The sequence below is a fragment of the Miscanthus floridulus genome, chromosome 2 (assembly GCF_019320115.1).
Source record: "Miscanthus floridulus cultivar M001 chromosome 2, ASM1932011v1, whole genome shotgun sequence".
In the NCBI taxonomy this organism is placed as follows: Eukaryota; Viridiplantae; Streptophyta; class Magnoliopsida; order Poales; family Poaceae; genus Miscanthus; species Miscanthus floridulus.
This window is the reverse complement of record NC_089581.1, coordinates 168,588,855-168,596,034: the sequence shown is the minus strand read 5'-3', so window position 1 is coordinate 168,596,034 and position 7,180 is coordinate 168,588,855.

Sequence of the window (7,180 nt, the reverse complement as noted above, 5' to 3'; positions counted from 1 at the left end):
GATAATAATTTTCACCTGTTGTGAGTAACGGTAGGTTAATCACGCTATCAAAATCCTAAGCATAGCAACTACTCAGCCTATACTAGAAGGATTCATAGTTAGATATATTTATGCATGTAGTTTCCATAAAATACCTGTAACATAAATGCACATCATAAATATATTCAGTGATCATTTAAAATATGGGTTATGCACCGGGGCTTGCCTTGGGTAGGCGGTGGGTCAACAAAGTCATCACCAAAAGGCTCTGGGGCTCCCTCCTGCATGAGGATCTCTTCCTCATACTCCTCAATGACCTCCTCATAGTCATGTTCGTCCAAGGGCACGAACTCTACCAACTCGTGATCTATATGCATGAAATGATGGTGCAACACATAGTAATACGGCAACAACTCATAAATAAAAATACATCTATCAAGCTACTAAGCGAGTTCTACTGACTAAGGTGCTAAGTTACCTACTGTTACCACTAACAAGTATGAAGCCTGACATAGATTATCTTAGCAACTAAAGGTATTCTTACTCTTAATACCGATTTACTCTATATACGATTAAACAAGGAGTACTAGCTACTCTATTTATCAACCTACTCTTGTGCTACAAAATTTACAGTGAGTACCTAATAATCGAATGATACTACTGTAAAAATTTTATGGCTAAAGCTATCATCAATTTGCCACAAAAATTTCTACAAATATTAATCTACATAATACTAAGCTCTCTAATTTGAATTTATGAACCTATCATTATCACAGCTAATTGTAAACTAACTACACTAACAGATAGATAACATTTTTGTGATCCTAACAAATTTTGTTTCACTATTTTTGGATACCTACAGAATTTACTATAATTTTACCAAGATCAGCGCAAAACTAAATTGAATAAATATTTATTAATTCATTGGAAAAGACAGAAACTAAACTTCACCACATGGTCCACTACTCCTGGCTCGTCCCACTCCCGTGGTGCGCAAATGCGACCCTCCGGCATGGCCCATGCGCGCGGCATGTGGGCATGGCCCATGGCAGAACCCGCACGTGAGATGGCGCTTTTGCTAAAGAGCCCTCGTTCTCTTTCCTATTCACGAAGCTCACTCAAACACTATTTAATTGAGTCACAACCTTTGCATCTAGCACCCTATTCTTACCTGAATTCTTGTTTTTCAAGGTCCCTGGCTAGAACTAAATAGGGCCATGGCATCGCTGGCCAATACCGGCGAGCATGGACCTCCTCGGCCTCAACCATCGCCTCCCTAGCACTCTACGAGCAAAGCGCAATTGATCGAGGTATCAAACATTAAAAACGGTGCAGTGCATAGACGTGGCCATGCGTCGTGGTGGGGTCGGGCCGTGGCAACATCGGCATCGGTGAATTTACCTAGCCCAACGCCTCTATCGCTACTCTTCAGCCATCTACAGACTGCGGGCAACAATGTAGAAGTCCTATTTAAATCACTACTACACTCAAGCGTGTCAGCCACGGGAACGGCCTCCAACACAGTTCACCGGTGGCAGCAAACATGTCCTGGGCAACCTAGACCCCATATGGTTCAACCACCTACCCTAGGAGCAAGAGGGCCTCACCAGAGACATGTAGGGTAGACTGGACAAAGTCATGGGGCTCGGCAAGGTGGTTGGCCATGAGCGCGGGGTGACTCTGTTTCACGACAAGCGCAGTGATGGCGTTCCCCTGGTGACCAGCTGCTCCGTCGGCAAAACCACTGCATGATCGAGTCCACCAAGTCAAGGCGACGCAATTGCACTACTCAATTGAGACAAAGGAATAAGGAGCGACGCCCTAGCCGAGCACCCACCTCGACGACCATGGCAGACAACTATGGGGAAAATGCTCCGCCTTACCTCACTATAGGATGAAAACTCACCGGGATTACTCTAATCGCTGGCTGACTAACATAGCTAGTTGGGTGCACGATTAATTAGAAGGAGGTGGACTACACAAGACTAATTGGATGGACAACGGTGTTCAGACTTAAGGGGGGTCAATGGCGGGGGAAAACTCCAATTGAAGCCCCGATACCGTACGGCCACCACAGTGGCAAGCTTGGCGTGAAGCTAGACTCCAACTCGACCTCTAGACCTACGCAATTACGGAGATGGGCCAGTCTGTGGGTTTGCCTTAGCATGGCCTGGCCGATGTGATTCAAGGAGATAGGATGGGAAGCTTGGCGTGGCACATTTTCTAATGGGGAGAGGATAACAGCGCGACGGTGATGGCTCCACATGCATGTATGAGTCCGGCACAATGACATGCGACCACAGCGCCATGACTCGCAAGCCTTCGGTAGCTCGGCACTACGCACCGCAGAGACTGATGCCAGTTCGGGGAGGCAGTAGTGTGGTGATGCATTGCGTGTGGACGTGATGGCGAGGGTAGGCGGGCAGGCCACGTGTGTGCAGCCACGAAGGGCCAATGGTAGCAGTGACCGCACAGCAGCGATGGTTGGAGCATAGCATGACCGGGTACGTAGCTCGATGCGACGACGAGCAGCGTGGCTTAGGCGGACACGATGGCGGGTAGAGCAGTCAGGCTCGCTGGCGTGGTGCGTGTGCGTGTGCTAGGGCTCGACAACAGTGGTGCAGACCTATGCAGCGGTGCACACGTGCATGCTAAGGGTTGGCTAGTGTAGCGCGCCTAGCCGAACCGAAACCCAGTGACCGCGGCCAGACGCTGGCACTGATCAACGTGTCTTGCATGCTTTTTAAAGCATCACAAAAATCCACCTCATTGCTTCAATTGCTAAACCAGCTATTTTATGCTCGAGATGGCATGCCAAGCTACTAAAACAAACCCTAAAACCATGCCATTGCTTAGCCCAATTCTTCTACGAAAATTGCCGAACTTAGCTTCGTTGACCCATTCTTCTATGAAAGTTTTTGTTCAGATTTGCGTCAACTTCGATTTCTAAGCTATTAAGTAAGCCATCTAGCAAATCCTATTCTCGACCACAAGTATTTCATCGCCACCTATGAAGTTTGTACTACAAACTTTATTAAAGTGCTGGGTATACGTTCTATAGCATTTTCGTTCAATAAAAATTCGTTTAGAACTCTAAGCGATAAAACGCGATATGAAACATAACATTCATTCTGTGTTTCCGATAAACGTTTCAAGTCACAGGAATTTATTTACACATTATAATTCATACATTATCACATAAACATGATGCACATGCAGTGTTTTAGCAAAAGATGGTACATTGTAACACTGAGGGTATTACAACAGTGGCCTCAACATCATGTACGCTGAGACACTTGATGCCATGGGCATCAACCGGTCACGTGTTCGACCGACCAGGGCGCCTTTCCACACCATCGTGCCGGGGATGCAAGCCATATCGCTTGGGTAGATCGACATGCCCGTCACCTTCGGGGATCCAACAAACTATAGGATAGAGATACTCACCTTCGAGGTGGTTGGATTCCACGGGACCTACCACGCCATCATGGGACGACCATGCTACACGAAGTTCATGGCCATCCCCAACTACACCTACCTAAAGCGTAAGATGCTAGGCCTGTGTGGGGTCATCACCATCAGCACCACCTTCTAGCATGCCTACGAGTGCGAGGTTGAGTGCTGTGAGCATGCCTTGGCAATCATCGCCTCTGAGGAGCTCACGATCATCAAGGAAGGGACTACCGAGGAGGCACCCAACTCCAAGCGGTTGGCCAGATCCTTTGAATCCATGGAGGGCATCAAGGAGGTGCTCATAGACCCTAGTAGCTTTGATAGAAAAGTGGTGTGCATCGGCACCACGCTTTCCTCCAAATAGGAAAGCACGCTCGTCGACTTTCTCCACGCCAATAGATTTATCTTCGCATAGAAACCCTCGGACATGCCAAGCATCCCAAGGGAAATCATTGAGCACGCGTTGAAGATCAAGCCACGCTCCAAGCTGGTGAAGCAGCGCCTACACCGCTTCGACAAGGAGAAGCACAGGGCCATCGACGAAGAGATCACAAAGCTTTTGGTGGTCGGGTTCATCAAGGAATTGTATCACCCTAAGTGGTTAGTCAATCCTATCCTTGTATAGACCAAGTGTTTCTCTTTGTGGTCTATATAAGGTGTGTCCAAAGGATCCATTGCCTTTGCCATATATAGACCAAGTAGTCGACTCAACCTCGGGGTGAGAAACCCTCTACTTCATTGATGCATATTCTTGGTATCATCAGATCGCCATGAAAGAGTCTGACCAGCTCACAACTTCATTCATCACCCTGTTCGGGTCATTCTGCTATGTCACGATGCCTTTTGGTCTGAAAAACATGGGAGCTACATACCAGTGATGTATGCTCAAGTGTTTCGAAGACCTCATTGGGCGAACCATTGAGGCCTATGTAGACGACATCATGGTCAAGTCCAAATGGACCGACTAGCTCATAGATGACCTAGAGCAGACCATCACAAAACTACGAGCAAATGACATTAAACTCCACTCTAAAAATGCATTTTTGGGGTCCTAAGGGGCATGCTGCTTGGGTTCATCATCTTCGAGCACTGACATCAAAGCCAACCCATAGAAGATCTCGGCCATCATGAGGAAGTGTCCGATCCAAAATCTAAAGGGACTGTAGCAAGTCAGGGGGTGCCTCACCGCACTTAGCTATTTCATCTCACGCCTTGGTGAATGAGGCCTCCTGTTGTACCAACTTCGGAAGAAGACCTGATCATTTTGTGTGGACTCTTGAGGCCTAGGAGGCACTCAATAAAGTTAAGGAAATCCTAATGAAAGCCCCAATCCTGGTCCCCTAGACCGATGGAGAACTTGCTCCTGCTCTACGTTGTGTCCACCACACAAGTGGTCAGCGCCACCCTGGTGGTAGAATGGGAGGAAGAGGGACATGCCCTCAAAGTGCAGCGCCTTATATACTTCGTTAGCAAGGTCTTGTCCGACTCCAAGACTCAGGTACCCACAAATCTAGAAGCTCTTGTATGCTGTATTGATCGCCAAAAGGAAGCTGTGTCACTACTTCGAGTCACACTTGGTGACGGTCGTGACGTCCTTTCCTCTCGGTGAGGTCGTCCAAAACCAAGATGCCACAGGGAGAATCGCCAAGTGGGCACTCGAGCTGATGGGTTAGGGCATTTCATATGGCCCTCGGACTGACCATCAAGTCCTAAGCATTGGTCGAATTTCATTGCGGAATGCACCGATGTCAAGATGCCGCTAGCAGTCGTCGACCAAGAGTACTAGATAATGTACTTCGATGGGTTGCTGATGAAGAGAGGCGCTTGGCATTAGGGCTGGTCTTTGTTTCACCCCTCGAGATATGCACGAAGTACATAGTCCGCCTCCACTTCCCTACCTCCAACAATATGTCCTGAATACTGATGCGCTCATCAATGGCCTATGCACTGCCATTGAGTTGGGCATCCAATGGCTTGACGTCCGAGGCGAACTCACAATTGGTCATTAGTTAACCCATGAAGGAATCAAGCTACCATGACACCAAGATGGCTGCTTATTGCCAAGAAGTCTAGCCAGCTAGAGGATAAGTTTGATGGCCTCGAACTCAATCACATCCTGAGGCGGCTGTCACGCTGACAAACATGGTGTCTAGACAAGAGCCAATGCCGATGGGCAGTCTTCGTGAGTGATCAACACAAGCCTTCAGTCTACTATAAGGAACGGGGATAGACTAAGGACAAGCTGCTCACCCTAGGCTTAGGGGCTGGCCGACCGCCTACCCCCTCTGACCTTAAAGTCATGGAGCTTGACGAATATCTAGTGGCAGAGCCTAACCCCCTAGTTGATAGGAGGACCCCATACCATAATTGGCTTCTCCGCGTAGTGCTCCTGATAGACAAGATAGAGGCCCAGCAGATCACACGATGAGCCAAGTCTTTCATCATTATCGAGGAGGAGCTCAACAAGCAAAGCCACACCTAGGATCCTTCAGTGCTGCATTCTCATCAAACAAGGGAGGCAACTGCTTGAGGGACATTCACGGTGGGGTCTACGGGCATCATGCTGCACCCTAGAACCCTTAGTCAGAAATGTGTTCTCATAGGGCTTCTAGTGGCTGACACTGAGCAGATTGTGCACACCTATGAAGTGTGTCAATACTACGCTCAGCAGACCCACCTATCGACCCAAGCACTCCGAACGATCCCCAACACATGGCCATTCATGGTCTGGGTGCTCGATATGGTCAAACCTCTCAAAAGAGTGCCTGAGGGTTACACGCACTTGCTTGTCATTGCAGATAAGTTTACAAAGTGGATAGAGGCTCGGTCGATCTCCGTGATCAAGTCCAAGTAGGCCATGTTATTCTTCCTCGATATCGTCCATCGCTTTGGAGTCCTAAACTCCATTATCATGGACAACCACACATAGTTCACTAGGAAGAAGTTTCTCCAATTCTATGATGAGTGCCACATCCGTGTTGATTTGGCCACTGGGGTGCATCCCCGTATGAACGGGTAGGTCAAGCGCGTGAACCGCATGGTCCTACAGGGTCTCAAGCCTAGGATTTTCAACCGGTTGAACAAGTTTGATAGGCGTTGGGTCACGGAGCTTCCCATAGTGCTCTAGAGCTTGAGGACGACCCCAGTCAGGCCACCAGCTATACACCCTTCTTCATGGTCTATGGTTCCAAGGCTATGCTCCTGATCGACCTCGAGTATGGGGCGCTGAGGGTCAGGGCATACAACAAGCAGGGAGCTGAGGCATCCCTTGAGGATGCCATGGATCAGCTCGACGAGGCACGTGATGTTGCACTCCTCTGCTCGACCAAGTACCAATAGGTGCTGTGCTGGTACCATAGCCATCGGGTGTAGGGTCGAGCCTTCAATGTCGAGGACCTAGTGCTCTGCCTCATCTAGAGCAACAAAAATCATCACAAGCTCTCCCCGCTGTTGGAGGGACCATATGCTATCGCGGAGGTGCTCTGACCAGGCACCTACAAGCTCAAGACCATTGACGGCAAGGTCTTCACCAATGCATGGAACATCGAGCAGCTACGTTGCTTTTACCCCTAGCCTATGCATATGCTTAAGAATGATATATCTGAATTACGAAAATGTTTCTCTTATCGGTTTCGCTATCGTTCCCTCTATCTTTAGTGACACCCAACCTTGGCAACAACAGGGGGTCGGGCATCACTCGAGTGCTAATAAGAGTATATCTACTCTGAGACATTCTCTATGCCTGACC